The sequence below is a fragment of the Myotis nattereri genome, assembly GCF_964212035.1.
Source record: "Myotis nattereri genome assembly, chromosome: 7".
In the NCBI taxonomy this organism is placed as follows: domain Eukaryota; kingdom Metazoa; phylum Chordata; class Mammalia; order Chiroptera; family Vespertilionidae; genus Myotis; species Myotis nattereri.
In genome coordinates, this window is record NC_138082.1 from 68,387,949 (window position 1) to 68,411,560 (window position 23,612).

Genomic DNA, 23,612 nt, shown 5'->3' on the forward strand with positions numbered 1-23,612 from the left:
ACAGAGAGATATCCATTTACACAAGCCCACACATTTTACACATATCATTCGGGAGCATATAGGCCATCCACGTACCACGGTTTAGAACCTTTACTCTGAATTATTATTATTTTTTTACATTATCATTGACTTGGGAAAATCCTTGATGACTGAAAAAAAGCTCTTATTAGTTAAGACTCAGAACATTTCTGTTTTTGGAGGTTCTTGTCCCATCTTGGAATACCCAGGACTCAGACTGCTCGATCACTCATGTGAGTGTTTGTGCGGGTCAGGACTCAGAATTCAGGCTGGGTTTATGTGGAAGATAACAACTTACCTGTGCCCTTCGTGATCTCACAGGTACCTCTGCACTAGCCAGGTTGGACATATGCAGAGAAAGACACCAGTGTATCTGGATCATCAGGTAAGCAAATGGGACTTCACTTTCATTTCTCCATCCGTCCAGGCCTCTCTGGCAGTCTGTGGTTATTCCCTCTCATTCACCCCTCACTTCCGTGCAGGTCAGGAAGATGGTAAATTTTTCTAAAGAGAAGGGAGCAGCTTTTCTTAAGTTTTACCAGGTTACTTCCTGTGCTGCTTGAAATCAGACTTTTTTTGTCTTTATTTGATCTCATTATGTCATATAGTCACATTTCCATTGTAGATAAAAGTTCCCCGCTCTTCTTTTTTTTATGTCTATACTTTGGAGAGTTGTGGACAGCTCTCATATTGTTCCTTGGTTGTCAGCCACGTTACACACATTTAACTCCTTTCATCTTTCTTTCTAATTCAGTCTCTTGGCTGCCTTTTATAGATTCCCCCCATTTCAATCTGCATCATTAATACACAGAAAAAACAGGCTATGGGCTACCTTCTTCTATACCTTTCATTCTTTTTGCTCCCTAGTTTTGCCTCATATTCCTTGTTGAACTAAAGCCAACCAGACATCATTCTCTGGACCACTTTGGCAATCCATGAATGCCTCGCCTACAACTACCAGTGTCCCACGTGGTCATAGCATCAGCAGTGTATCCTAGAGGAAAGAAAGGAACTGTAAAAGAACAGTGAGAGCAAAATCATGCATTCTTTGATTATATGTTAGACTTACCCTTGCCACCCGGAGTAAGGCATTGTACTTTTACCACACATTTTGTCCTCCCAAAGTGTTGTGCAGGGGCACTAATTTACATAACAACAGAAGCATGTACATTGTTTGAAATTTGGCCACTGGTCTCTCTTGGTTTCTTCCTCTCTCTCCTTCCCCTGTCGCTTTTCCCAACACGGATGTGGCTTGCTATTTAGGATCTGTGGCCATGAACAAAACTGGGCAGGGGACCGTCTTGTCAGAAATTAGATAAGCTCCGGTGATAAACGCTCCATGCCTCCATGTGGAACATCTGAGGCAAGCAGTGTAGTTCTTGCTGTTCTTTCAACAGGGGATTCCGTGGAGATGTGCAGGAGGAAGAGACTCGTAGGCCTTTGGTTCTTTTCATGAACGCTGTATTACAGTGGTTCTCAACCTTCTGGCCCTTTAAATACAGTTCCTCATGTTGTGACCGAACCATAAAATTATTTTCGTTGCTATTTCATAAGTGTAATGTGCTACTGTTATGAATCGTAATGTAACTATCTGATACGCAGGATGGTCTTAGGCGACCCCTGTGGAAGGGTCGTTGGACCCCCAAAGGGATTTCGACGCACAGGTTGAGAGCCGCCGCTCTGGGAGGTACTGGCTTATTGCTGTTTTAGTCGCCAGGTTCAGGGAGTGTATGTGGTTGAAGTCTGCAACAGCACACACTTGGCTTTCTCATTGTGTTAGCTTTGACTCTAGTACAGAACTGAATAGGAGACAAGAGACGGTTTTCCTGTTTGTATCTGTGGCAACTTTGTAGATGATTTGTGGTTTAATCCTTTAAACATTTTTGATCATTTATCACCTCTTTCCTTGTAAAGGCATAAAATATTCAGATTCTAATGTTATAATCTTTTAATCAGGTTATTTCATCCTGGAGAAATCAGGGTAAGAATAGCAGCTGACATAGTTGTCTCTGAATAGTGACCTATAATTATAATACTTATATTAGTTCTTTTTTTTTGGGGGGGGGCAGATTTTATAATATTAGAATTTAAGTAAGATTATATGATTATGAATCATGTATTTCTTGGTCTCTAGCCTCTTAAACCTGTACATATGTGACTTGGACCCCTTTTAAGTCTGATTTGTTCAAATGTTAATCTCTCACATGGCTTTGAAACTGTTGACAATATTGTACTCACACTAATTTTTTTAGGCTATTGATCCATTCTTCGGCATAACTTTTGTTTCTTGGATCTTTTCAAAACCTGTCAAAGAAACCAAAATGCTAACCTAACTTTAAAGGGGCAAAAAAGTCCCCCCTCCACTATTATTCTTTGTTTTCTACATGCATCAAAGTGACAATCCCACACTGCCTCGATGGAGGGAGCCTAGCACAGAAAGAAAAACCAGCCTGGCCCTGTTCTAGGATGGCAGCCAACGTGTTTTGTGTAGCTTGGTTCTGGCAGTGGTTTTCATTCGGCAGAGGTCTCCCCTTCCAGCGTCACCGGAGGCAGGCATGCCGCCTTCCTTCCTACCGGTACCATTTCTTCCCCCTTGCCTTCCTCTTTCTTCACAAAGACCACCATCATGAACACAATGGAATCATCATTCTCCTGCTGACCTCCACAGTTAGTGAGTGGCATTGTTCCTTACCGAAGCCTGTGCTAGGTTTGCCTTTTCCAGCTCTCAGAGATTTCCTTCACACTTGCATCACTTGCATTTTTGCCACAGTTTTCAGCAAACCCTTCTAACTTTGGTCATTCTGACATAGTAATTTTGCTTGAGTGGAATCCTATCTTGCTTCACAGCTTAGTTGTTGAACAGAAACTCCTGAATGATCATTCCTTGTATTGTGTGGATTTTAATGCCAAGCTATTTCTTCTTGAGACCAAAATGTCTGCCATCGTTTTCTATTTCTCTCTAAAATTCAGGGTAGTTTATCTTTTACAAATTGAATACTCACCTTTAGAATGCCTGATAACTGTTGCTAGATAACCAGATAAACTTCCATTAAAAATAAGGATGTGCATGACAATTTTTTTAAAAATCAAATGCAAGATAAAACACAGAAGTATTTTTAGCTTTCCCAATAATAGCTTTCTTTAAATGATAGTTAGTGACCTACTATTACAAGGTGTGTGGAAATGTAGCATTATGATTTTAGGTGATGATTTGCGCAGGAAACTAAATTTTCACTATGAGCAGGCATTCTGTGAAATTTCATAGATTGTTCCTCAAAATGTAAATGTTTTCTGTTGTATAAAGCAAAAATAAATGATTTATTTTCAAGTGATCTATTTTAAAAATTAGTGTTTTACCATCAAGATAAGAATAATTAAATAGGCAGAATATGTTTTCTTAGGAGGAGATTGATATTTTGACTGACATATTTTTAAAATTTGTCAATGATTTTGGGAGGAAAAACTCATGTATTTTTGTAGCAGTGCAACAAATGTGATTGAAAAGAAAGCAAATAGTACTTTATGTTAGACTTATTAATGTAAAACACTTTTATATGCCATATATACTGGGAAATACTATATCTATATAGTACGTGAACATAAACTTATGCAATTTAACAGTTGCTTTTCCAGAGATTTATTTTTAATTTAGAAAATGCTTTAAGATCCTTAAAGGGTTTTTAAAACAGGTATATCAGATGTATGCATTAAATAAACTCACCTGTTATTTTCTCTCATTCTCAAGACAGATTCAGCAACATATTGGCTTATTAGTTTAACAAAACAAACAAATTGCTTTGTATATGATGCACCTGTAATAAATGCTGCACTTCCCCATTCCCCAGTGACTTTTTCTGTAGCGCAGCTGAAATGACTCTAGGTGAGATCCCTTTAAGTTACATCAATTAAATCTTTAGGTCAACATTTTAAGTTTCAGAATTATAATATGTTTTAGAAGGAATGCCAGTGAAACTGTTTTTTTCTTTTTTCTTGGTGCAGTTAAGTGCATGACTGTCTTGAATCCTCTGTACCAAGGTCTGATAATATTAGTATTGGTGGTTAAAGATAATACAGACCAAAAACTCTTTCATCCTTTATGTTCACATAAGTAGAATAATGTTTATTTTATATTAAGTACTATTTATTTATTATAAATACATTTTCTCCAGTGGTATAATTTTTATTTGCAGGGAAGCTCTTTATCTTTTCTGTGGCAGGAATATATCTTTCAGTGACTTAGGGATTTCAGCATGAATTTTCCTATTTATTTGTTTATTCTAATTATACACAGAGGCATTGTAGAAATATATTGAAGACCTGTAATGTTTGAGCAGTTTTTTTTGTAAATATTATTGAGTTTTTCATTTTTGTATGTAATAAATTCTACAATTTTGTTTAATTCTGTACACATATCAAAGTAATTATATTGTTATAGTTTGATATTATACAATAGGATTTATGATACAGTCAATCACTATATTTGTAGAAACATGGAAAAGTAAATTTATTAAGGGCTGACAGCAAAGTTGGATAAATACTAAATTTATTCTATTAACTAGGATTTTATTTTGTTACATTACCTATCATGTTTATAATTATAACTAATATTTTAACTAGTATGTAATTTTATTTCAATATCAGTACATATTTAAAACATTCCTGGGTAGGTGATTTGAGTATCTTGTTTGATATCGAATATTGGTAACATAATAACAAATAGTGATTTCTAAGTTTCTGTGGTCAAAACTATTAGTAATCCCCTCTCACACATATGGTACACACTTCAGTGTTAAAATTCCATAGACAGTATTGCATGAAAGGTGTGTTTGATTCCCCCCTCCCATTTTTGATTCATTTTAATTTCCCCTGCCTGACATCTATATTATCATTCTGTAGAATGCTTTCACAAATATTTCATATGTTTTCTGTGGCATCTCACACTGCTCACTTTTTATCCATAGTACCATACGAGTTCCTCCTTTTCAGGTTTACGCTGCATATTTTAAGCTGCTGAGAGTGTAAGTTGATTGCAAGGTACAGTGACATTTAGCTTTTTGAGCTAATCTCCTTTTCAGCATGAGAGCAGGTTTCCCCCCCACTCTCCTAAATCTTGTATTTCCCAGTAAAACAGCCTTACTAACACCAAACAAAGAGATTCAGAGATTTGGCTACAGCAGCAAGAGAAATGCATCAAAAAGTGGCTACTACAATACCATTTTATTAATGAGTGATCTACATTGGTTCCAGCTGTGTCCATGTGATTAGGCCTTCACCAGGCAACAATGGGTATTTCCCTATTGCTTTTATTTGATTTCCAAGAATGTGTCATCTGTTACATCAGCTCCTGCCAATATGCCCCTTGTAAAAGTATTTTGGTTTTTTTTCCCTTCCAAATTTCTGAAGCATAAGTTGAATACCCACACACATCCCTGCCGAAATATTGTTTTTAGTGAATAGTGGCCTAGGTTTGTATGCCTGGTGTTGCAGAATATAAATTAAAGTAAATGTTTATTAAGTTTATCGGTAAATTTTCGGTTGCCTGGTAATGCTAAAGATAGACTATTTTCACTTTTACGTTTCCATCTTAATATTTTATTACAGTGGTACAATGTGTTATAGAGGTGGACGAGCTTGCAGACTGAAATGGGGATCGTCCAGATTGTTCCCTTCCCTGGACCATATGGTATAGTTCTAAAAGCTTTCTGTATGCTGTCTGTTCAGCTTATTGTAAACTCAATCTTTAGTGCACCTAAAAAGATAACCAGACAAAAATGGGCCTGAGAAAAAGGGACTTCATAGCATGTAAGGGCCCTAGAAATATGTGTTTGAGAGGAGATAACTGCAGTTGAAATTGAAGTTGAGATGATATAAACGAAGGAGCCTGGTCATTCTCTGAATATTCTTTCGAGTTCCGATGGATTATTGTAGGGTGGCTCTGAATACTGGTTTTACAATGAGGGCATTTATGTCATCTAACTATACTTATTATCCTTCTTTATCCCATTCTGTCAGTCTCATGGATAAGAGAGTGTGGCATTTGTCTAGTTCACAGAGGAAGCCTCTACCTATGAATAATGCCAATGAATATATAAACCCCAGGTTTTATGAATATAGGACTTTTTTTTATTTTTTTACTGATTTCAGTGAGAATTTAGGGCTGGGACTTTCAATAATTTCATCCCTTTAGCCCCTATTCACACTCAAAGATGGTTGAAAATTTTCTAATTCTATTCCCCCTTCGCTCCCCCCACCACCACCACTAATTATGGTTCCATAATTCTATTTTAGGAAAATAAGCAAAGAAAGTGTTTATTCCATGTGCTGATTCTCTTTAAGAAGTGAAATTGGGAGTGATTTCTTCTCTCACTCTCCTTCTCTCCAAAGTAAGACACTGTTAGGGTGAGCAGTAGACATTGCCCATTGCTTTTCTGGCACAAGAGATTTGAAGCTGAAATGCTACCAAATGAAAAATGAAAAAAAAAAGGAGAGCCTGTAAAGAATACGTTTCTTTACTCTGTCATTACCCTGAACCACTGAAAGTGCAACTGAGAGGAACTCAAATGTTATTGGAATGTGTAATTTTCCTCTGAATGGCCACAGTGAAATATATTTGAACAAAAAGGCAGAAAAAGTAGATGTGGCGTAGGGAGTTGATGGTGATTGAAATTAATGAATCTTTTCAGCACTGTACTGTAGAAACTATCCCAAGAATCCTACACATTCAAAATATGTCCAACAGAAACTTATATAAAGAAACATTATTACTTTAGGGAGTTTACTAGAGATAGGTGGGATATTATAATAATTTAATAATGCTAGTGGTGAATTGGACGCTATATATTTGTTGGCTATATATTTTTTAACTCTGAAAAATTTTCATAAGCAGAATTGCTAATTCCAAGTTGGGGGAGTCTTTCTATTAAAAAATATTGTTATATTGGGGTTCTTCATTTATTATACAGCTGCTTTATAAAGTGCTCACAAAACTGAAAAAACATTTATACTTTCAAATAAGCTGGTTTTTTCCTTTCTTTCCTCTTTCCATTCTGTTTTCTTACCCCTTTTTTTCCGAAGTTCAGCTATTTATTTGTATGTTATATTACATATATGAATTATCTATGCCAATGCCATACTATAAAAATGTTATTTTATAGGTTTGGCTGATTGAAGGTTTCAGTTAGGAAAAGAAATAAAAGTCTTATAATGACTATGCAAGAAATGGGTTTCCACAGAGAAATTGGAACATGTTTATTGAAGTAATCTAGATGACTGAAAATTGTAGGATAATTGTGGACATGAAAATTCAAAATTGTTTTTATTTCTTCTGGCTAAAAAAGACTGCATTACAGCCTACATCAAAGAAGGAAGAGACATGGCTAGTGTAACTCAAAGATCTCCTCTTCTCAGTAGCTTTCCTTTAATGGTAAAAATGCTTCTGGCTCCAAGTAGAAAATCTACTATGACTTAAATGAGTAAGGGTTTTATTGTTTCATGTCAGAAGAAACCCGGAGGCAGTTAGTTTACAGGTGACTGATGCCTTCAGAGATCCAGGTAACAGCATCCTTCTCCACCATCCTTAGCATATAACTTTTGCTTCTTAATTCACAGATGACTTTTTTTTTTTGTCCCTGTAGAAAGTGTGTTTATTTTGTAGCAGGAAGAAGGGAACTTAGAAACCTTTCTTCATGGGGAGCTTTGTCTTTTTCTTTCAAAAGGGATGCCTGCTCAGTGGACTTCCACCTACATCTCATTGGCCAAAGTGTGTCACATCACTTTCTCTAGGAGATAAAAACCGCTTTCACTTTCCAGCCTCTATTTTGGAGGAAGGCGAGGAGAAGGAGAATTGGAATGAGGGTTGAGTGAGCCATCCTATCTGCTATCCTTCCTCAATTATTTTGCATACTTAGTTTCTTGGACCTTGGAACTTTGGGGGTACTTGGTTTATATAGTAACTTGCTCTTGGTTCCCTTTTGGTACCCAATAGATATGTTTTGGTATTGTAGTGTTATGTTTCTATGTCTGAGGACAGAAACTGTAATTATGTCATCTTTGTATCTTTACACTTAGCACAGTGCTTACATTTAGCCCTCAATAATTACTTGTTGAATGAATGAATGGATAAGTGAATATTAAGAAATACATCGAACCTGGGACCCTTGAGTCCTTGAGTCTGCAGGCTGACGCTCTATCCACTGAGCCAAACCGGTTAGAGCTCATTTTATAGAATTGTTTGTTATTGTTAAGAGGGCATCAATGTAAAGATGTCAAAGTTGCTTTGAGTGGAAAATATTCAATTATAAAAGTTAAAGGAAAATCCTCAAAATGAATTAGTACCAATGCTTTTGTTAGAGTATGTTATCCCATGAGTAAATAAAACTATATTTCTTTTAAACTCTATGGGAAGACAATTGTTTAAACAAGGATATTGTAGTAGTCACATATTAATATATCAGTTTTTTTAAAAAAAATAAGCAACTTGAATTTATTCATAAAGCAAACAGGTCATTTGATAATTTATATTATTGATGTTGATTTACAAGAAGGAATTATTATGTCCTTGAAAGCCTCATGGATAAGGGCACAATAAATCAGATTTTATCTTAGATGACATTTTGGTTATATTATTTTTTTAATTCTTAGCGTGACAGTTTCATATATTTTTTTTAATACACATGCACATGGTTGGTTACATAGAAGAGAAAGCATCTCTGAAAGAAACCCTAAGAATTCATCTTTACATCTGCTTGCTTTGCCCTAAACTGTCTTAAAATAAAGCAGGTTGCCTCTTTCAAAATCTTCAGAAGAAATGGGTCACAGTGTAACTTGGTAGTGAATCGGTGCCTCACAAGTCCTCCAGTGACTTACCTGAACTCCTTTTGTTGTATTTCCATGCTGATTCTGTAATTTTGGCCCCAGCGGACAAAGCAAACAACTATCCGCTATAACCCATACAACACCTCTATATGACACCATTTTAATAAATTCCTCCCTTTTCATTCATGATGGCAGAGTAGCTGGTACCTTAATTACTAAAACAACCTGTGCATGGATAGAACTTATCTCAGTGCAGGGAATGTATTCAATTATCTGGAACTCAAATTTTCTATCTGAGCAGTTTATAGTCAGTGAAAATAAAGGAAGCCCTTTTAACATTCAGAAGCAGTCGTGGGAGAGAGTTCCTACATAATCCCAATTTAGGCAAGCTAAGTTTCCTACTTTTAGACTCAGAGCCGGGTATCGACAGTCAGTCCCTTTTGGCCCTTATAGCTGTTCTTTTGGTCATACTTTAGGAAGCAATAATTTATAGGTCAACACTTTGCACTTAAAAATATTGCATGTGAAAACTCAGCCCTGTCTCTGTTTTCACCTTTGTGTTCTCAGCGATCAGTGTAACATCTGGCACTTAGTAAATATTTGTTAAATGAATTGTCTTAGTATCCCTTGGAAATGCTTGCTGATGAAGGTAGCTTTATGCCTTGCCTTTCCCCATTCCTCTTTATTTTTTTTATGCTGCCCAGTAGCACTCAGAGCAGGGGTCCTCAAACTTTTTAAACAGGGGGCCAGTTCACTGTCCCTCAGACCGTTGGAGGGCCGGACTATAGTTTAAAAAAAAAACTATGAACAAATTCCTATGCACACTGCACATATCTTATTTTGAAGTAAAAAAACAAAACAGGAACAAATACAATATTTGTATTTGCATGTGGCCCGCGGGCTGTAGTTTGAGGACCGCTGACTCAGAGTTTACTTTTTGTTGTCTTTACCTTCTCATTGAATGATACCTGCATTGATTTAGACCTTAGGTGACTAAGGTGAATGCAGAGGTAATGCCGGGACAATTAATTCACTTTTTGATGCTGCTGTAATTTTCAATCCAGGAATACCTATTTTACCCCCTCCTTCATAAGGTGAGGATTTACTGCAGCCCACTGATGAAAATTCAGAATAGATTAAGTGAATGCCTGTTGTGTGCGAGGTACTTTGCTGGTGATGAATAGATAGACACATGCATTGTGCACACACTTTGCTGCCACAGAACTGAAATCTGGTTGGGAAGATACACATATGCATTATGTCACTATAGCACAGGTGGGACTGAGGCCACTGCTCTAACTGAGGTATGAAGGAGGAATTACTTCTGATTGGCAGAAGATGGGTGAGCATTTGATGTAAGCCTTCATGGATGAGATGGAATTTGAATGGAGTCTTGAACTATACATAGAAATGTGACAGACAGGTGGTAAAGGTGAAAGGATTCCAGGAAGAACAAACAGCCCTAGCTGCTTGGAGGTGGGGATGCATATGGACTTTTTGAAAAAAGGTCAAGGAGTCTGTTGTGTGGAATAGGGATGTACCTATGAGAGTGATGGGAACCGAGGCAAAGAAAGAGCTTGGAACCAAACGAGAAGAGGTCTTCTTTCTTAAGTAATTCTCTCTTTCTCCTGAGGAAACAAACCTAGTTTTGAGTAGAGGACTGACACAAAGATACCTGTAGGTTTCAGAGGGAAAATGGAAGACATGAAATGTCATTCAGGTGGAAGATGATGAGGAAGGCTGGGACCAGTAGGGCTTGCCAGGAGGGTTGGGGTGGGTTGGCACCAGAGGCTTGGGGTGGGTCAGCTAAAAGCCCTGTGCGCTGTTGAATTGTTCAGAGTTGTGCAGCCGTGTCTTTGCTCCCAACGGAGGTCACGTTCCAGTGTTGAGCCTTCTTTCCACCTACATCATTTTGGAAGACTTCGGGCCACGCCTCCCTCCCCACACCTGGGAAATAAAGTATGTGAGCCTGAATTCTGCAAGAAAGCAAAAGGAGAAGAGGGTTGACTGATTGCTGAGTGAGCCAAGAGTCTCCGCACATCTCTTCAGCTCGCCTTTGTAGTTGGAATTTTGGCTCTCTGTCCTTCCTGGACTCCGGGTTCATCTCTCTGAAGTAGAACTCGCTATTGGTCGCTCTTTGAGACCCAGCTCAAATGTTTTATAACATTTATCACTCTGTATTGTAATTTTATCCAGGCCTGAGGCCAGAAACTATATGTGGGTCATCTTCATATCACAAAACACTCAGCATAATTTTTTAGAATGTAATCATTCAATAAATGCTTGTTGAATAAAGCGAATTTGTTTAGGCTCTGTAGTCGCAAAGACCTTCCTACTCTCTGCACATGCCAAAGCGTGTTCCATCTCCGGGTCTTGCTTTGCCTCCTGCCTGGAAGGTTTAGATCCAGATCTGCATTGCCCACTCCCTCACGTCCTCTGGTTTTTGTGTAGATGTCCTATCATTAGCTAGGTGTTCTCTGATAACCCTAACTAAAATACCGCCCTTCCCCAATCCCTGTTCTCAGCGACCCTTACTCTCCATTACCCCGTGTTATTGTTTTTTATAGCACCTGCCATCATCTGATGTACAGTTACTCGATGATTGTCTTTTTACTCCAATTAGAAAGACATTCCTGTGGTAACAGGGACATTTATTTTGTTGCCGGATTTATCTGCAAGCACCTGGAACAACCATGGGCACATAGTAGGCACAAGAAATATTTACTAAATGAATGGTCAAAATCAGACTAAAAAGGATAATAAACATGCATCTGCATGTTTGTTTATAGGTTTATACAAGCGATGTCGTTGTTATAACTTTTCTGACGTTAATATCAAACTGTATTGCTCTCAGAAAAATAAAAACAAATTCTATTTTCTATAGATTGCACTGTGAAATCTAATTGTGGATTAGTATTTGTTTTAAAAATATTTGAATGCCAAGCATATCCAGTAAGAAAACACTTTTATTATCCATGCCAGCTTAATTTTTAGGGCAGTGAAATGGAAGAGTGTCATTTCAGCAAGCAACTTATTTTCATTAGTGAGAATGGAATATTTTGAATATTCTAATTGATTTTTGAGGATGACTTTACAAGAAAATAATGATTATTTTTTTGTACAGTGGATATTTGCCTTTAAAACAGAAGGAAACTAGAAACAGGCATGGAAAATAAATTTTCAGAAAGGTGGGAGCTAATAACTGACTTTTGATCAACGTTGGGAGGAGGGTCAGTCAGTAAAAATTGGGTAAAAAATTGGGATATGGAAAACTTTAAAGATCTGATTTTCAAAATCATTTTATATGTATATTTAAAGTTTGCAAAGAGATCATAGACTGTTTATCATGAGCTCAAGCTTCTCTTTCATTATATTTTACTGCAAATTCACTCGGAAATTTCTCTAGAAATGTTAAGTCTGTGATTTGGCAGTAAAAAGTTGGTTATCAAATCAATATTATTATATGGCTTTTAGTGTCATAAGAATTCCTTTTTGGAAACCCATAAAAACTCATTTTTTTCTACCGTAAATTTTGTCACTTTCTCATAAGGTCAGAGGGCTAATGTTGGGGGTGATCTGCTCTGGGAGAGAGTCAACAAAGTGGTAATAAAGTTAAGAAATGCTACAGGGCGCTTTCTGAAGATTAGAGTTTCCTTTTCATACCAACTTCACGCAAATTTTAAAATACATTACGTTATATGTTGATAGGTGCATTGTTTAAAAAGAGGTGAAATGATAAGCTAGTCTCTAATGTTTGTATTTACATAGTTCACATTTTCATGACTATTTTTATGTTTTCTGTATACTTTTAGTGGTAGATTGTTTTTTCTAGATTTGTAAGTTAAGTTTTTCAGTGTAGGTGATTTTAAAAATGAAATTCTTATGTTAGAAAATAATACCAGGAATAATAGTGTTAGTTTTTATTACTTGAAAATGAAACATGGTGTTTAAATGGTGAAAGTATTAGAATCTGGAGGTTCCATTTTAAAAATATTTCACTACCAAGCCTGAGTTGCCACTGGGTTGATATTTATTGAGCATTCATTCACCTATTGCATGTATATAAATGTAGGGAAAATCTGAGTGGTTATAAGAGAAGGCAGTCTTTTAAAATTGCAAGACTGTGTTTCTATTAGTTGAATATCCAATCAGTCCTTTTCTTTCTTTCCTTTATTTTTTTTTTAACATGTGTAACACATATGGATGATTATGCAATAACATTTTCCTGCTTTCTTAATACAGACACTTAGGAAATTAAGTGTGAAACTGGGAGTTCTCTTCAATTTTATTCACTTTAATTAAATATTTTCTCTTATTTCAAAAGCCATACCTAATTATTAAAGGCACAAATTAATCTTGACATTTTACTTGAACTTTAAAACTTTTGGTTTGCACTAGGTTTTCCCATGTTCCTATTCAAAAGTATAAGTACCAGAATAGTATTTTAGTTTCTAAAACACTCGGTCAAAGTACAACTCCAGATTTCTTATCTATAATAACAAAAACGTAATATGCTAATTAGACTGGATGTCCTTAAGGACGACCTTCTGGACGAGGGAAGCCTGGGTCCTGGGTGTCAGAGGGCCGGGTGTCGGCAGCCGGGGGAAGGAAGGCCTACTCTTGCACGATTTTCGTGCATTGGGCATCTGGTATATGAATAAAGACCTTGATCTGTTTGTAATTATTTAATAATTCAAGTACATTTTAAAATTAATTGAGTATTTTATTTTATGCTTTTTACAAAGTTACTTACAAAACCAAATTATAGTGTTTGTAAGTAGCTATAGCTCCATTAGTTTAACCCTTGCTGATTAGCTTTTTAATAAATTTCTTGATAGCAATAGTAGTTAGAATAATTTGAGAACTATTTGCAAGCTCCTGGAGGGGAATGAGCCTTCAGTAATTGGCTTATTTCAAACAATTTGGCCTCCTTCCCTAAAGTTAAGAAAAATTTATAGTTTCTTTTAATTGCAAGTTGAGACATTCAATGAAGATAACATGAAGAATTAAATGAAGCACAAAGAGAAAAACAGAATCACTCATAATTCCACCATCAAAGATTACATGTACCTGTGTGCATGTGCACTCTCACCTTTATTCATTTCATCATGTTTTTATATATATTTATCTCATTCATTCATGCAATATGAAACATTTCCCATGCCAATATTCTTCACTATGATTTTTGATCATAGTCTTTTAATCACAAGGGATCCTTTTTTGTTGGATATTTTGATTTTCAGTTATGGGCAAATATTTCAGTAAAGATTCTTGACAATTTTCAGGGTTAATTACTAGAAGTAGTGTTGTTGCATCAAAGGACATGCACAGTTTTCAAGGTTTAGTAGAGGAGAGAGCAGCCTTCAGGCTGTGTTTTCAGAATTTGAAAAGGGTCCTTTTAATTCGCAAACTATTCTCATCTACTCTGCAGATGGCTGAAATTTTATCACCTGTTGCTCCTGGGAGAGGTAGCTCCTTGCGCCGAGCAGGCATCTACTCTGAACAATGTGAAGGGATTTATTTTAAATGTAGTTCTTTTTTTTATTTATTTTTATTTATTTTTTATTATTAGTTAAGGTATTACAAATGTGTCCTCATCCCCCCCCTTTAACCCCCAACCTCCCCCCTACACACAAACTCATGCTCCCATCCCCCCGTTGTCCATGTCCATTGGTTTGGCTTATATACATGTATACAAGTCCTTCTGTTGATCTCTTCCCCTTACCCCCGCCCTCCCCTACTTTCCTTCTGGGGATTGATAGCCTGATCACTGTTTCTCAGTCTTTGGGTCTGTCCTTTTTCATCAGTCTATGTTGTTCTCTATAATCCACAAATGAGTGAGATCATGTGGTATTTATCTTTCTCTGACTGGCTTATTTCACTTAGCATAATGCTCTCCAGTTCCATCCATGCTGTTGCAAAAGGCAAGAGTTCCTTTTTTTTTTACCGCAGCATAGTAGTTCTTGCAAGTAAAGTTTCAGAACCACATGGGGCAAGGGACACGCAGAAGCATTGAGCCAGTGGAATGATAAGGGGAAGCAACGTATTCCTTTACAATACTACTAAGATCAATTGAACAGCTATTATATAAAATTCTGGATATTATGTACCTAGTTTTGGGAGTTTAAGTTATTATCTTTTTCTACAAAGATTCAGGCTGTTTGTTAACTGTGAATGCTAATTAACCCAGTCGAGAGACTTATGGTCCCAAACATGGTACATATATTCTGGATACTGATGCAAGAGGGAATTAATTAACTCCTGAACAACCGTACTCTGTTTGAACACCGTTTGCCAAGTATGAAATTACTTCCTTAAGAGATGATGAGGATGCAAAGTGTGATTTTGGGTAGTTTGTAATGAATATCCGTTACTGGAGGGTCTCTGTTTCATTAGACAAAATATTTATATCGTTGGAATGTCTCCTTGAAAAACAGGTTGATAGAGAGATAATAGTGACAGACAAGGCCACTAAATAGATAAAAGTCATGGTGCTTGCTCCAATCAGGAAACTTTGAGCTACCGCTCCTTATCTGTTATCCAGGGGAAACGTGTGTGTCAGATGATAGGGGCAAGCCCGTGCTTCCTCTGCAGAAACTGGAGCATAACAGACCTTCCAGAAACTGTACGCTGTTGTCGTTGGATGCCTTTTCTTTACTCAACAGTCTTCATCTCAAATGTCTACAGGATTTTAAAATCCCAGTCTATTATTATCAGACTGACTCTTTTCCTTATAATAGTGGGTAGCTAATAATATGCCCCTTGTGATATTTAAAAATAGTGATACAGCTCTCATTACCACTTCTGTTTTACTTAGCACCCGTCTAAACTGGGCTTCTAGGCTTTTTACATTTTATCACTTAAAGTTTCTAGATTCTACCTAGTTTTTCTGCTGTCAGCTTCTTAAACCATAAGTAAATGCCTTAAGACCATTGACAGATCAGCATTCTTGAAAAAGGTACTGCAATTAAGAAAAGAGCTGCTGCAATAAATAAGTAGAAGAAAGTATACTTTAATCCTACTTCTAGTAAATTACTATGTTCATGTGGAACTTTGGAGATGAGAGAAGTCTCACTAAATATTTTAATTGATATACATCTTTAAAACATGGTTTATATTGATTTGGATCTTAAACAACAGATTCTGATACTGCCTTTATCTCACACTCCCAAATACTATTTAAAAGCTCTGTAACTGCAGGGCGACTTTCATTTATATAAAATGAATTATTAAAAACACTAATGGCATCTAACCTTGGTAGTAGTGATATCTATTTCTAGGCCTTTAGTCCTGTATGGAAATTTCTTTCTTCTCCCAAGTGTTTACTGATATTCTTTTGCTTCCTGAACTGCTAGGATTTTGCATTTCTTTTAAGTGGATTTCCCCTTACTGATAAATAGATTGAGTTGTGAGATTGCGTCCTTTTCATTCTTCACTGGAAGTGAATAAATCCAGAACTTTATACTTGGTGACATTTATTTCAACTCATCAAGGGAATGCCACCCATGTTTGCTTGGGTTGTTGTACTTCAAATAGGACGTTGAGAATGTTTGTGTGTTAGAATAACCCTGCTATTTCTGTTTCAAAATTAACAGAAAATGTGGTATGTGCCTCCCACTTGGAGAGGGAAACTTCTCCAAAATTTTTTATTCAGTTAATACTGATTCAGTTCTTAAAAGATGTTAGTAGACTCACTAGTGCCAGTATATTTAAAAAATTAATCATTTTATTTTCAATGTATTTGGTGTGTATATTTATAATTACCTTGCACAAACCAAGTCTGAGTTAAATTTTGACATAGAAGCCAATGCAGGGTAGCAAGAAAATGCTCCTGTCCAATAAAAAATGCCTGTGTAATGATTGAACCAGTTGAATTCTTTCAGGTCATAGACTTGACTGTCCTTGTGTGAAATATTGTTATAGAGACCAGCAGTCAGAGAAAACAGCTGCCCATGGCATGAAACACGGCTTCTACACCCCACAGCAACGCTGTCAGTGGAACTGTCTTCCTTAGGATGAGTTGTGCAATGTTAGATACAATAAGATGCCACCTGTTACCTTTAGATGGTGATAACATGAATAAGTAGTAATTAATGGTAGTAAGAGGTGATTGTTTGTGGTTGATAATAATATAGATCTTGGATGAATTAGGAAGAAATTGTCAATGCCGTAGCTAAAGGGTTTTATGGTTTATTGTCTCAGCTCACATTTGTTGAACACTCTCTGTTTGCTAAGTGTTGGGGATGTAGTGGTAAGCAAGCAGACCTGGCCCCTCTCCTCCTGGAACTCAATACCCAGTGGAGGATGCAGATGTTGTGTAATCACTCATATAAACCTAGCCTACAAGTGGTAAGTACAAAGAAGTACTACAGATTATTACATCAAGTGGATTTGGGCTTTATTTGATGGTGACTATAGTAAATTACGTACGTAATGTAGCTATATAGCTGACCTTATGTTCCAGAGCAAACCTTTCTTGTCATGTGAACCTTGGATATTGGCTTTCTTCCATCCCAGAACTCAAGGCCTATTATCCTGTCAAAAAGAGGTCAGTTTAGAGCTGGGGAGGCATGAATGATAAGGATTGTGAGGTCAGGAGAGGGATGATTATGCTGGATTCTGGAAGGAATCACAAGAGATTAGGACAAAAGTTTGAGTTTTTTCACCCGAACTACATGGTATTCAGTTTTGTGTGACTTATATCACTGATGTCCTGGATTTACAAACTATTGGGAAGTATTATTAAATATTAAAGGCTCAGTGCACAAAATCTGTGCATGGGTAGGGTCCCTAGTGGCTGCTGGCTGCTGGCCAGGATCTCCCTTCCCTTGGCCGCCTGCCGCCATTGCCACGGGCCAGGGTGGGGCCGGCCGGGGGGAGGGGCCGCAGGAGGCTGGCCAGCTGGCCCAGCCCTGGGTCGAACTCACTGGTCGAGCTCCCAGTCGAAGGGACAATTTGCATATTAGGCTTTTATTATATAGGATAATATGTAATACCTGTATTGATGACCTTATAGTGACATTCATATTCCACATGCTTATAAATATACTAGAGGCCCGGTGCATGAAATTCGTGCACAGAGGAGGGGTTCCCTCAGCCCAGTCTGCACCCTCTCCAATTGGGGACCTCTTGGGGGATGTCCAACTGCCGGTTTAGGGCCGATCCCACAGGACATCCCTCTCTCAATCTGGGACTGCTGGCTCCTAACTGCTCACCTGCCTGCCTGCCTGATTGCCCCTAACTGCCTCTGCTTGCCTGATCACCCCTAACTGCCCTCCCCTGCCAGCCTGGTTGCCCCCAACTGCCCTCCTCTGCCGGCCACTTTGGTTCTGATTGGTCGGTTTCTATGCCAGTCAGCATCAAAAGCTCTGCCTCCTAGGCAGCCATTGGCTCCCCATAGCACCCAGATTTGGTTCTGGTTGGTTGGTTTCTATGCCAGTCAGTGTCAAAAGCTCTGCCTCCTAGGCAGCCATTGGCTTCCCACAGCACCCAGATTTGGTTCTGATTGGTTGGTTTCTATGCCAGTCAGCGTCAGAATCTCCACCTCCTGGGTAGCCACTGGCTCCCCACAGCACACACATTTGGTTATGATTGGTACTTGTCTATGCCAGTCAGTGTCAGAAGCTCTGCCTCCTAGACAGCCATTGGTTCTTCACAGCACCCACATTTGGTTCTGATTGGTCGGTTCCTATGCCAATCAACGTCAAAAGCTCTGCCTCCTAGGCAGCCATTGGTTCTTCACAGCACCCACATTTGGTTCTGATTGGTCACTTCCTATGCCAGTCAGCATCTCTGGGCCTATCTCCAGGCTTGATCAGAGAGGCAGGGCTGAACAGCAGCCCCTGCCAAGGCCTGGAGAGAAAGAGAGGCCCGGCTGCTGGTGAAGCTCACAAAGAAAGAGGGAGAGAGAGAGGCAAGCACTGATCAACAGCTGCTACTGAGGCTTCAGATCAGACCCTGCCTCTCTCTCTGGGTCTTAGCCCCCTGGGCAGTCAGTGCTGAGTCGCCAGGCTGCAGCAGGGCAGTCAGCACTGGGGCTGACTGAAGGACTTTTGGGTTGATCAGCCTTCAGTCATGATCAGTCGTTACAACCCTGGGCTTTTATATATTAGGATGCTGCAATAGATATCATTTATGTATTCATAATTCTTAAACATTGATATTTAACCCCAAAACTTCAAAGACTAGAAAATGGAGGCCTCTTTTTACTTCTGTCCTGCAGTGAAGAGTAATGGGAAGACATAGGAATAATGAGTCAGAAGACTCTTGATCTCACTCCACTTCTTCCTCTATTACAGAATAGTGGGTGGACAGCAGTGGCAGCTGCGTTCCCCCCACCTGTAATTCTATGACACACTCGCATCTCTCCTTGGGATCCGTATCCCAATGTGTCGGGTCACCCAGTTTTCTCCCGCTGAGCTGATTTGCAGCCCCTTTCAGGAAGGTGGGAGCCTTGGAGAAATGCCATCTCAAGAAAGCAAATACATTTTTCATCTTGTCAAACTTTTATAAAATGGATAATTGTTGGCAGAAAGTATTTAAAACTGTCTTTGTCTTCCCCATTAAATAACAGCCTAATTACTAAATGTGGAATGGGAACTCCAGATTGATGGTGAGGGAATTGGCTTCTCATCCTACTTCCACTTCTAGTATTAAACTACAGCGAGAGTAGATCAAACAGATTAAAAAATTGCATATGATTTTCAGAATTCACGGATCTCAGATATTCTCAGCCATCAACCTGGCTTTGCTTATAGTGTTTCTCTTAATTGCTTAACCATCGTTGCTTCTGTTATGTTAGTAGGTTAAGATAAACACACATCTACATAAAACATTATTTCCAATAAATTCTGATTTCTGTGAACAATAAGAAAAAAGAATCATTATTTGAAAGAGAATATAATAAAATGTGTTCAGATATGCTGATGGCTTGATTTAGTTTCGTCTTTGGGAACAATGGGAAATCATTAGAAGCAAGTGTAGTGCTGGCTGACACCTGATTGCTCCGGACCTGCGCTGAGTGAAAGCAATGCCACTTTAAAGGCAGAATCAACTTCCCATTTCCCCCTGATGTTCCGTTCAGCTCTACAAAAACAGATCATGGGCTAGTCCCCGGAAGATAATGTCATGGTCCCCATCCTCCAGATTTTCACAGTCCCTTGGGGAAGCAAGGCATGGAAAATAGAGTGAAGCAAGTCAAATACTACTGTACAAAGTAGAAAGGAAGCCATGCTAAGAGAAGTTCAGGGAAAGACTTCATAGAATTGATGATTCATGAGCAGAAATTTTAAGAAAAGTTCATTAAGTGAACATGAAGAGAAGGCTGATTGAAAAGAGATAAAGATGTGAAGTCATAGAAGTGTAACATAGCCTGGTTGGGCATGGCTCAGTGGTTGAGCATCAACCTGTGAACCAGGAGGTCACAGTTCGATTCCTGGTCAGGGCACATGCCCCAGTTGGGGGCTTGATCCCCAGTGTGGGGCGTGTAGGAGAAAGCCAATCAATGATTCTCTCTCATTATTGACATTTCTCTCTCCCTTCCTCTCTGAAATCAATAGAAATAGATTTAAAAAAAAAGTGTGAGTACTTGGTGTTGCTGTGGTGCCAAGTCTGCAGAAGTGAGGGAAGAGAAATTAAAGTGGGAGGGGGATGAGAGGGTCTAATGTAGAGAAAGGAAGGAAGGGGCTGGAAAAGGAAGGTTGTAACTGCACTGTGTAGGGCCTTGGGTTTTATCTTTAGATGGTGGAGAGACATTGAAGATGTTTGAGCATGTCACTTTATGATCAGATTTGCATTTTGGGAGATTATTTGTGGCTGGCTTCTGGAGAATGGTGTGACAGGAACCAGAATATGTGGTAGCACAGAGATATAGTTAAAAGGGTAATCTAATTAGGGTAGGTCAATTGAGTGATGAGATGATTTTCTGGTGTATGACATTCTATCGATGCATACCTCTACTGCCATGCTTTAAAATGTCAGCAGATTGAGAACATTTTTAGTATTCAGTAGAACTAATTCATTGTTACTTTTATAGTTTGAAGTTCTTCATGAAATTAGTAGCAATGAAAACTTGAAAGAAGGTTAGCATTTTATTTGTCCCTGAAATTAAACCAGCAAACTTCTCACAAAAATTTTCATAGTTATTTATAATTTTGCTATATAACCTGGAATGTAACTTTATAAAAATGTAAGGTAATAAATTGTAATATATACACATGTAGTTATTTGTGGAAATTATGCATATTTGAAAACAAGTGAATGATGTCATAGTTCAGGCATATCAAATTATTTGTTGATTTTACATTTGTTGCTGACAGTCATAACCAAGACTTTGGATTAATTCAAGTCATGGAAGAAGTGACTGATATTTTTAAACAGAAAGTTAAATTCCAAATTGAGAAAGAGTGAAAATATTTGTTAGGAAAATTTAAATAGCCATATATGTATATCAGACTGTAAATTTGAAAAGAGCATGTGTTAAAATATCATTGCAAATCATATAGTTGGAAAAGTATATTTTAAAATGGTTTTAAATGATCTCACAAAGAATATGGCTTACAAGTCTTCTTACCAAATCTTGCATAAATCCTCAGTTCTTTTAGTTACCTCAACAGTAAACAAAATTCAGTTGAAGAAATTAGAACATCCATAGCATGTGTGTGTGTGGGGGGGGGGAGGGGGCGGCAGATAAATTAATAGAGGACTACATCTTTTTCTTTAGTAACTCAAGATTTTTTAAATATTGCTATTTAAGTACATATAATATACAAGATATGATGAATGTTAGGTTGTATGTCCTATAATCAGTTAATGGAATAATGATTAGTTTCCATGATGCATTTTCTTCAATTCAAACCAGTGTTCAGGAATCTGACTCATTCCTTACTATTAGCTAAACTTTCTCTACTTATGCAGCTAGAATATTATCAGTGACTATAGTTTTAGGATTGCAAGGTTATTACTCTGCATTTCATGCCAGATTATATTTCAGTTTTCAGAGGTCACATTGAGGTTTTAGGGGTAAGCATGAATTTGCTGTGCCTGATTTTTAAAAGTTAAAAACCCCCAAACCATTTCATAGACACCCCTTCCCCACATTGATAATGAATGTAGTGTAATACTTTGAGGAAACTATTTTTTAGCAAAATGTATTTTCACTACATATTCACCCTTCATAGGTTCTGTTAGGGGAATCAATGGTGACATGTTTCAAAGCAGAAATCTTTTCATGCTTATTTTTTTACTATTTAATGAGATTTCAGGTATATTTTAACAACAGGGGTTTCCCTGATGAATCATTAAAGTAAGTGAGTGGGCTGGAAGGTAACATAACTTTTCTCAGTACTGCCCTATTTTATCCTGCTGGGTTATTAGTTGCTTTTTAAATAGAAGCTGCAAGTGTTGGAGTTGGTGGGTGGAGGTGCCGAAGGAAAGGGGTCAGTCAGAAAATACCAGGTAAACCTCTGATGACCTATTGGGAAATCCTACTCAACTTCACTTTCCCCAACTTAAAGCAGTTAGTGTGTAAGCTCACTGGTGTTTGCTCTGCCAAGCTTACTTTTCCTAATATTGCTTATAGGTGAATAGAAAATAGAGTTTCAGTAATTGGTGCAAGTGTAAGGTATCAAGCCATATGCACATTAACCTGTGGAATCAATTTCTCATGTGTGTGGGATTAAAACCGTTAGAACCATCGTCACTGAAACTATACCTTCCTACAACTAATAGCAGTAAGGTGTCTGTGGAATATATGCATACAACGATTCCTCTGATTTAAAATTTTTACTTGGTATTTGGTTGGAAATTTATTTAAATATTATAGGTAACCCAATTGACATCATGGATGCGGGCTAATCGTAGGTTTCTAATGTGATTTAGGATAACTTTTAGAAACTCCACATGATGTATTTCTACTTAGCACATCTTTTTCAATACATCAGTGACATATTGCGATTTTCCTTTATCTGTAGTGTAAAAAAAAAAAAATACTCAACTACCACAGCAGTTGTAAGTGCTAGAGTAGGTAGACAAAAATGTAGTTCACCTTGAAAATGTTCATGGCTCAGGGAATAAAGAAATTGGGTCAAGCTGGAAATAAACGCAGGTACAATGACGAAAGTTTTAATAACAATTTAAAAATATTCACAGCATTGGTTTCAGGCTACTTTTGTTCTCAGTGACCTAATCAATGCATTATTAGTGTTTAACTGAAATGACTGGTGGCACATTCTTATTTTGGTCAAAATGTTTCTCTGGAATACTCTTTTGATTTTTCACTTTTCATCCCCTTTTAATTATTAATACAAACTTTTTGGAAAAGTAGATACTTAGATCATTTTGACCTCTGGTGATCTTAAATAGAATTTGAAGTTGTTCAAAATTTCTATGTCATAACTATCATATTTACTCATTTTATATTGTCAATTTAGTGTTTAGCATGTAACCAGGTATCATTAAATCATAGTATAAATAATGAATTAAACTTCCATAAAATTTAATGGTATAGTAGAACCTCACTTATTGGTATCACCGGGGAATAAAATATGCTGAAAAAATGAGGGTTTTTTTTGTTTGTTTGTTTTGTTTTTTAACTGAAGTTTACTTGTTTAAGCAGAGAAATTTAAAAGTTGATAAAATTTTTTAAAAAATTTATTTTATTGAGAGTATTACAGATGTCCCCCATTTTTCTCCCTTTGCCCCCTTCTACCGGGCTCTCACCCCCCCCCCCCCAAAAAAAAAAAGTTGATAAAATTTATCCAAAACATTGTATATGCTCTTTT

The 23,612-nt window shown here is 37.5% G+C and overlaps 1 protein-coding gene across 2 annotated transcripts in view; it reads left to right on the forward strand.

The window, feature by feature from the left end:
* GTDC1 (glycosyltransferase like domain containing 1) overlaps nt 1-23,612 on the forward strand; it is a 361,495-nt gene that overhangs the window by 84,562 nt on the left and 253,321 nt on the right. The gene's annotated exons all lie outside the window — the stretch shown is intronic.